Here is a 9,931-nt window from a genome sequence, read left to right as displayed (position 1 = left end):
AGGTCCTGAATTAGAGCATTTAAAATATTGCAAAGGAATAGCTAGAGATGCATTTGGAATTAGAGGGTAGCCTCTGATCTTAGGATCTTCTGTCTGGGATGGTAGAGCATGGTGGAGGTGAGCAGGAGCACGACTGGCTTTCACACAAGGTAAGTTAGGTGAAGTCGCCTAGGACAAATACAAATAAAGAGGTATGGACATTTGAAGGAGGGAGAGAGCACAGCTGATTCGAGGAGAATGGGAAATCAGGCCAATCTTCAGGGGAAAGGTAACATTTTAAGACAGGACTTACTTTCCCAGTGGCCATATAGTAGGGTAACATTCAACAAATTCAGGTCTGGAAGCCTCTAACTTCTACCCCTTTTTAAGTTTTCACTTTCTCCCCCTCTGGATTTATTGAGTAGTAGTGATGATATCTAAAAATTAACACTCCAAGGTCAGTCAAACTACAAATATTAATGTCTTTAGTGAAAAGCTCTGTACTTCCCTTTTCAAGGTACTATGCAAGGGTTAGTGGAAGATGAGTCATTCCCTCTAGAAACTTGAAATTTAGCTTAATAAACAACCGTAGATAAGAAACAGTAGCCAGTTGGCATGAGCTCCTAACCACATGGGCCTCTCCACAACACTTGGGTCCCCTCACAACATGGCGGCTGGCTTCTCCCAGATTGAATGATCCAAGAGAGACAGACCAAGGAGAAGATGCAGTGCCTTTTATGGACTAGTCTCAAAGTGACACATTATCACTTCCACCCTATTCTATTCGTTAAAAGTGAATCACTAAGTCCAGCCCACACTCAAGGGGAGGGAAATTAGGCTGTGCCTTTTGAAAGGAGGAGTGTCAAGAATTTGTGGATATATTTTAAAGCCACCACAAACCTACACCTACATTTAAACAATTTTTAACATTTTTTCATATGTGTGTGTGAATATGCATTTGTTAGAGAGAAAGGAAGGAAGGAAGAGAGAGAGGGAAGAGAGGGAGGAAGGGAGGGAGGGGGAGGGGAGAGGAAGGAAGAAAGGAAGAGTAACCAAATAAGGGAGCATGTGTTGAGTATCTCATTTATGGCTCAAACAAGAAATGTCCTATGAGTTAATAGGCAGCAGGGGCTACTGCAGGCAAGAAGCAACTATAGGTCATTCAGAAAAGTCTGGTTTTAAGTAAGTCCTTGGGGATCTGGTATGATTCAAATAGGCAGAGGAGGGAGGGAAGGAAATTCCAGTAGGGAGAAATGAACTGTACAAAGATATGGAGGCACGGATGTGCAGGTTATATTCAGGGAACAATTAAAGGGTAGTTTACCTTGAATGGGCATTTCAAACTACCTCCCCAGGCTGTTGACTGTAGTATCAGTGGGGCTTGGAGTACAGTAATTTGTCCATCATTCCAGTTGGAGAAATCATGGGTCATCCCCAGGCACCGAAATTTTAGGCAAATATACCCTATCAGTTAGTTATTGCTGTTAACAGTAAACATTCATTTTTGTTCACAAGCCTGTGGATCACCTGTCCTGGACCAGCCTTGGCTTGTATCCCTCTCCCATCCCTCCAATAGGCTAGCCTGAGCAGGTTTTCACCGTGATGTCAGGGGTCCAAAAGAACTCATGGAAACACAACAGCACTTTTCAAAGCTTCTCCTTTTATCATGGCTGCTAACACCTCATAGATCAAAGCAGGTCACATGGAGAAGTCCAAATGCAAGAGATGGATTAACAGGCTCCATCTTTTTAGTGAGGGAAACTGCAAAGTGACAGGGCAAAAGAAGTAAAGAACTAGAACCACCGATGCAGTCAATCTGCAGGCAATCATGCACTTTTGAAAAGAGAATTCTTTGAGAGGTGAGCATTGACCACAGAGACGATCATTGCCAATTATACATAGTATCGGTATTCCCAAAACACATTCAACCAAATAAATGCTATACAACTTCTCGTTTCTAGCTGTTGCCAAAAGAGATTTTTTTTTCTCTCTTTCCATTTTAAGTGGCTCCATTTCTGCCAGAATTAACATTGACAGTGATGTCGTTTCTTTTCTGGAGCAAAAAAGAAAAAAAAGCAGTTTTCTGTTGTCAAGGGGGAAAAAAGAAGAAAGAAAAAATAGAGCCAGAGAGGTGTTATTCTATTACCTTGGGAATCACTGCATTGTAATTGTATCAGCTGAAAAGAATGTAAAAACGCACTTCCTGAGTCGGATGGAGGGAGAGAGCCAGGAATGGACAAAGCAACACAGGAATGTACTAAGGAAAAAATTCTGTTCCAGTTCCTGGAAGATTAATAAAAAAGATTTTTTTTTTTCCAGATTTGACATGCACAAATATTCCACAGAAATCCCAGGTATTGTGGCCTCCTCTCTGAAGCATGCGGGCCCAAAACTATTTCTACAGGGACATTTTCACATAGGCAATTTTATAGGAGAGCTCACATCACCATGTGACAGGTATTAGAAATCCCATTTTACAGATGAGGAAACAGGCTCAGAGGAATCACCTGGCCCAGATTGTATGGCTAAGAAATGGCTGTCCTCTTGCTCTTGGCTTGGTGCTTTTATTTTATTTTTTTTAATTTTAATTCCAGTATAGTTAACATACAGTTTACTATATGAAACTATATTAGTTTCAGGTGTACAATATAGCGATTCAACAATTCCCCACATCACCCAGTGCTTACCATGACAGGTGCACTTCTTAATCCCCATCCTCCCACCCACTTCCCCTCTGGTAACCATCAGTGTGTTCTCTATAGTTCAGAGTCTGCTTCTTGGTTTGTCTCTTTTTTCCCTTTATTTTGCTTCTTAAATTCCACGAGTGAAATCTTACGGTATTTGTCTTTCTCTGACTTATTTCACTTAGCATTATGCCCTCTAGAGCCATCCATCCTGTTGCGAATGGCAAGATTTCTTTCTTTTTTATGGCTGAGTGATATTCCGTGGTATATACACACCACATCTTTATCCTTTCATCTGTCGATGGACACTTGGGCTCCTTCCGTAATTCAGCTATTATAAATAATGCTGCAGTAAACATAGGAATGCACATACCTTTCTGAATTCGTGTTTTGGTATTCTTTGGGTAAACACCCAGCAGTGGAATTACTAGATCACAGGGCAATTCTATTTTTAACTTTTGAGGAACCTCCAGTTTTCCACAGTGGCCGCACCAGTTTGCGTTCCCACCAGCAGTGCATGAGGGTTCCCCTTTCTCCACAGCCTCACCAACACTTGTTTCTTGTGTTGTTGATTTTAGCCATTCTGACTGGTGTGAGGTGGTAGTGCTCTTGCCATTCTACCTTCTAGCTTGCCATTCATGATTTCAGAAGACAGAAAGTGTTCAGATACAGTGTGACTGGAGGATGGTAAAGAAAACCCCCAAGGGGCCAGCAGGAAGCTGGGCATGATTCCCCCTGCTTGAGCTCTTACAATTCAGGTTGAATTGAGGGTCACTCCGCAAGTGCTGAACTTGCCAACACACAGGAAGCCTGGAGACTGAGCCTACATTCATGGAACATCAAGCAGTGACCCCACAGGAAGGGATCGCGGTGACCTCAGTCAACACCCTTGTGGAACAGATGAAGAAACAGGCCTTGAGTGGGCCCAGCTGTGAGCTGGCCCTGGGCTGTGACCTTGCCCCTGAGCTGTGACCTTGCCCCCATAATGGAGAATGATATCTAGATCTCCTCCCACTTGCCCGGCTCCACCAAGAGCTGACAACTAGTTAACCTAGGCTGAAGAGCTTTTCAGGGCAACCCCTCCTATCTGTGGGGAAAAGCCTGAACTGAACTTCTGTGGGCAGAGGCAAAAGCCAGGGCGTTGGGTGGGGATGGGGGTGGGGGTAGAAGATAGGGGGAATAGGGGGCGCTAGCAGAAGAGAAAGAGCAACAGAAGGGATTCCTAGGCTATCTGCTGTTTCCAAATACTCCCTTGGTAAGGGCTATTCCTTAAATTTCCTACCAGGGATTAAGTGACAGCCAGCCCTGATTTTTAAAAAAGCGAGTGGAGGGGGGCACCTGGCCATCTCAGTCGGTAGAGCATGCGACTCTTGATCTCGGGGTTGTGAGTTCCAGCCCCAAGTTAGGGGTAGAGTTAACTTTTAGAAAAACACAGAGTGGGGCTCAGAATAGGTCCCAAAGAGAGGAAAAAAGGAGGAGGGGAGACAGGAAGCTGGCCTTGCCTCGGCTCTGGGTCCCTCCTCCTCCCTTAGATACAGGGGCCCATAAAGAAGCTCAGGTGTTTCTGACCCTACTAAATAGCCCCATTTTTACCCTAGTTTCATACTACCTTGTCTTTCCTCCCCTCTGCAAACTTCTGTGTCCTGTATTCTGTTTGATTTCCTAAACTCACCCCTTCGGCCCACTGCAGTCTGGGGTGGTTGCGCACAAACACCCGCGGTCACACAGTGGACACGGCTCGGTTCTCCCTTTCATGGCGCCAGGTGTGTGCACCCGCCAGCAGACGTGCTCGGAGTTCTTTCCATCCTCCTCTGATTGCACTCTCTCCAGGATCTTTCCTCAGCCCCGTGGGCCCCTTCTCACTGGATCCTCCTCCCAACCACCCCCAACACCATGGTCTTCGCCGGGGCTCTCAGCAGCCCTTTGCTGCTCCCGCTGCTCTCATCCCCCATCTGTATGCTGACAACCACAGATACACTTCCAACCCCACCTTCTCCCTTCGGTGCCAGACCAGCCACCTAGCTGGTGTAGAACATCTCCATTTGAAGGTCCCTCGGGAAACTCAAACTGGAGTCTGACACTGAAATCCTTGTCTTCTCTCTCATTGGTGGTGTCCATCATGGTTGGATGCACCCATATCCACCCAGACCCATGCTTGGCCTCCACACTCCACATTCACTTCTTCCTCAAATCTTTTATGAACTCATCCTACCTCTTGCTGTCACAACCAAGGGCCTCGATTTTTCGAGGTTCATCTTCTGGCTTTGCCTGCACACCTTACTCCCCGCTACCAGAATGATCTAACATATCAACATCGCCACGCATTCTCCTGATTAAAGTGTTTCAGTGGCTCCCCAGATATTTCTAGAAGATCAAGTCCAAACTCCTTGACGATCTTTACAACTGGCCCTTGCAAACTCTCCCACCACCTCACCCATCAGACACAGAACCATTTGTTCTTTTGCTGTGTCCTACCAGCATTTCCCTCCCTACCTGTGCAAAAGCTATCCCCTCTGCTTCGAACCTTGCCCCCTCCCTACCTGGTAAATGCCTGTTCATTCAGGAAACTTAAAACCTACGTTTGTACATTGTATAATTTTTATATGATAATAACATGAATTCTTTACCTGCTTCCCTCTCCTACAAGACCATAAATTTCATAATGACAGGGTCCAGTGCTTACTCATCTTTCTATCTGTTCAAACAAATACTTGCTGAATGCTTAAAATATCCAGGCACTGTAGCTGGTGTGTACTGATTTAGAATATGCACAGTTGTCTCCCTGCCTTGTCCACAGCTTCACTTTGTGCAGTCAACCCGGCCTTTTGGAAGCAGATGATCCTCTTTCTGTCATGTCATCACGAGGTCAAGAGTAGCCTAACGCTACGTCGCCATGTTTTCGTCATTCAGCTCACTTCACCTCATCACATAGGCATGGTACCACCTAACGTCATCACAAGAAGGGTGAGTACAGGACAATAAGATATTTTGAGAGAGAGAAAAACCACATTTGCTAGTTTTATTATTGCATATTGTTATCATTGTTCTACTTTATTAGTAATTATTGTTAACCTCTTACCGTGCCTAATTTATAAGTTAAACTGCGTATAGGTACTTATAGGGAAAAAAAAATAGTAAATACAGGATTTGGTCCTATCTGGGTTTCACACATCCACTGGGGGTCCTGGAACATGTCCTCTGCAGGTAAGGGGAGGGCCTAGTGTGCAGACTTTGAAGTGAGAAAGGTCTGGGTTCAAATCTTCCTTCATTTGAGCAAATTAATGTCTGTCTTAAATCTCCTTATCTCTGAGAATGGGAACTATAACTGTAGGAACTCCATTATCTGAGATAATTAGAGCTGTTAATCAATTAACAGAAAATGTCAGGTGAAGCTGAGAACTGTAGAAAGATTCCTGTGTATCTTACACAGGGTAGTCTCACCCCAACCAACACACTCATTCGCTCATCTCTGGACATAAGCCCAGGTCTTTCCTTTGGGTATGGGTCTGCTGTCCCAAGCCTCCTGTCCCGTCCCTGCATAAACCAAACCTACCATGTCTTGTCTAAAACTTTCAGCTTTGATTGCTTTCACATGAAGTAAGAATTTAGGATTTCTTTCAAATGAAGTGAGAATTTAACAAACATCTGTGAAGCCAACAAAGTATAGAATCTTTCCATATTTTTGTGGTTTGTCCCCCATCAGTTGTTAATAGTTTTGCCTGGACCTACTGACAACGATTTTTTTTTTTTTTTTTAAAGCAATCTGCGGGGGCGCCTGGGTGGCTCAGTCGGTTAGGCTTCTGCCTTCGGCTCAGGTCATGCTCCCAGGGTCCTGGGATGGAGAACCTGCTCAGCAGGGAGCCTGCTTAACCCTCTCCCTCTCCCTCTGCTGCCCCCTCTACTTGTGATCTCTCTGTCAAATAAATAAAATCTTAAAAAAAATAAATAAAGCAATTTGCCCCTCCTGAGTCTTTCCAGAGACTTCATCTTACATTTACCAACACTTGGTTGGGAAGTGGAGCTGGTGTACTCAATTACGAATTTGCAGGTTATGACCTGCTGCATGAGGGGACATAAGCCACCCACACGGGCCAGCAGGTAGCTTCCTCTGCAGCCATGCTCCCCAGGGTCGTTCTGATGGAGGGTCAAGTGCACTCACACAAAGGAAGTCAAGTCACAGCATTTATTACTTACACCTCCCAGCAACAGGGGCGGGGAGAGGGGGCAACGAGCTGGGGTAAGGGTAGCCCTCCACACTAGGTCACGAGGGAGCAGGAGACAGACAGCAGGGTAGCAAGCACCTATTACTTTGAAGGAGCTTGGGGTGGAGGTCACTAACTTCTCTAGGGCTTGACCCTAAGTGGTTATTTTAAAAGGTACCCAGGGAAAAGCAAAGCAGGAACTTATGGCAGGACTCCTCAACTTCGGTCCCTGGCTGAGCGTCCAAATTCTGGGCGGGAGTAGCGTTGTCACCTGTAAAATGCCTAGGCATCTGCTCACAACACCTCTTTGGCACTCACATTTCACTGGTGTACTGACTATGGAACGAATTCAGACAATCACAGGAACAGCGCTGGCGGCGACTGCCCAGGACAGAGAGGACTCAGGCGAATACCAGCTCCGCGGGTGGAGCTCAGGTGTGCCCGAGCAGCCGACAAGCCTCAGTGCATAAATCATGTCATTCTATATTGTTTTCTGAGGCTTTGCTATCCAGGGCCTCATTGATCCCGGGGGCTGCCCCTCCCGGAGCTAGCCAGTTCCTAGAGAGAGGAACTGATTCACCGTGAGCCCGCCTTCCACGTACAAAGCCACCGATCCAGAGCCCGCATCCCCGCTACCTTCTCCCCCGGTGCTCCCACTTAGGACCACTATCCCCTGCCCTGCTCACCCCAGGACCAGGTCCCAGAAAACTAGGGACAACTCCTGCACCCCAGAGCCCACTGAAATGATCCAAACGAATCATCCCTAAGCCTGCGGATCCTGACTCGCCTGTTCTTCCCGTGAAAACCACAATAAAGGCTATTGCCCATGCTTCTCCCTCCCTCTGCCTCCCAATGGCCCCTCGCCTTCCCCCTGTGGCCTCCCAGACTGTGGCATGATGTGCCCCCTCCTCTTGGGATCTGTGAGAACACACTATCTTTTCAGTGGCAGTCATCTCTTGTTCTGCTATTCCTGTATTACCTAGTAACAAAACCTGTATTTTAAAAAACAGGGTGCCACACGCACTGAGCTGTGGGTCCGAGATTAGTAGCTTCTCTCTGGAAGATCCAGCTACAGGGAGAGCAGTTAAGAGAGCTTCTGCTGGAGCCACCCTGGGATGACTTGAGGCACTGAACCCGGTCCATGGCATGTTGTAATAATCCCGGTGTTAGCTCTTGCCGTAATTAGGCCCTGGGGTGGGGATGGGGGCACGGCAGGCAATGGTCCCTGCCCTCACACCACTTTGAGGCTCCCAGAGCATTTGTCAGGGGACCCTTGCCTAGCCTAGAGGGGCAGAAAAGGCTTCCTGGGCCCTGAAGAAGTACGAGCTAGACAGGCAGGAAGAGGTTTCTAAGCAAGCAAACAGTATGTGCCATGGCCTGCAGACGCCTAATTAAGTGGCAAGTTCCCTGTGCTGATCAGCCCAATGCCGAGGCTCACAGTAGGTGTGTAAGCAAATTTTCGATTTGTTTTTAATTTAAACCGAGGCAGGAACAGTTCCAGTCATCAGAAGGGGACTGCGAAAACCCAGCTCTGTGTCCCATTCTGACGTGGGCAGCATCCTCCCTGTTCACCGAGAAGCACGCAGTGATGGGCCATTTCCCACAGCAGAGCACTAATTGTGCATTGACAGACTGCGTGTACCTTCTACGTGTCCGGAACTCTCAATCTCTTGGCCAGGTTAGGAACTAGGACACAGACCAGCCCCTGGAGACCTCATGATGAGAGATGCTCCCTGCCCAGGACACCCAGAGGGCCCACAGGGGAGGTGGGGCGGGAGGCCAGCAGGGAGTCGGGGTTCTCAGTGTTCTCTCCAGTCCGGGCTCCGGAAGCTGGCGGCCTGGGAAGGAGCACCGTTTTTACATCTCAGGGGCTGGCACCTTCTGGACCGGTTTGGCTCCGGACTGGGTCATGAGTCAGAAGTGCCGTTGTGCTCACCACGATACGATCACAGAACCTTGTGTCTGTTTCGTCATCTACAGACAGGAACAACATCTAACTTCCCCCTTTCATGACGAGAGACCCAAAAGGTCATGAGAATTCACCAAAGAACCAGGGGACCTTGCTAGGCAACAGGACCCTGGCCCTCAGCTTCCCGCCGGGCGGGGATCCAGTACGGATCCTGTTAAATCCACTTCTTTTCTCTTGAGGGAAGACCTCTAGTGCTATCACAGCGTTCAGAGAGCCTGGAAGGTGCTGGAGATGCCCCTGGAAATTCAGCCACAGTCCCTCACACAGAGATGAAAGGGCAAGGAGACCAAGATCAAGTTCCTCACACAACTTCAATTTAAATTAAACTTCCTTTAATGAAATAAAAAACAAACGGTGCATTGCATAATATTTGTGGTCACAGTATAAAACAATACAATTAGTTCGTATAACATCAGATATGGACAAAAATACACAAGACCCTTTCTTTGTCTACGTAAAATCCGGCAGATCCTTATGTGCCACGCTAAGACAGACAGAAAGTCACCTTTTCTTCTCCTAGTGATCTGCACACATTATTTATCACTGAGAATTTGCTCATATAACAGAGGAGAACTTACCCAAATCCTAGTTCCCTTCTTCCTCTGTTGTCATCGGTGAAGCTAAAAAAAAAAAAAGTTTTCTGAAAGTAGCAAGTTGTGTAGTATTGCTTATTGTTCCTGCCAAAAAGGCTCAGTCTTTGGCTCACAGAAGTCAGTGACAAAATCATGGCTGCAGGTAGTCTGCAAAACAAGAAGCAAGAGCCGCCAGGGAAGACAGACAAGGGTCTGGGCAGGAGGGGCGTCCTTTGCCAGGATCTTGGGGGAAAGCCACATGGGTAGGGAGGGGAAAAAACACACAAATAAATAAATGTCTAAATTAAGATTTAAATCCAGTTGGTGAGTCAGAGTTCCACCGTCCCATGAAAAAATCTGAAAAGTTGTTAAAAAGTCAGAGTTTGCATTTTTTTCTTTTTTTTTTTTTTAAAAGTGAAAAGTGTATGTAAACATTATAAAGTAAACAATTTAAAGTAATTTCGAGGCTTCTATCTGAACATAGCTCAGGCTCTTTCTGGGGATATTTTTGTGATTAGAAAAAAA

Source organism: Neomonachus schauinslandi, chromosome 4, assembly GCF_002201575.2.
Source record: "Neomonachus schauinslandi chromosome 4, ASM220157v2, whole genome shotgun sequence".
NCBI classification, from domain to species: Eukaryota; Metazoa; Chordata; class Mammalia; order Carnivora; family Phocidae; genus Neomonachus; species Neomonachus schauinslandi.
Note: the sequence above shows the minus strand (reverse complement) of the source record.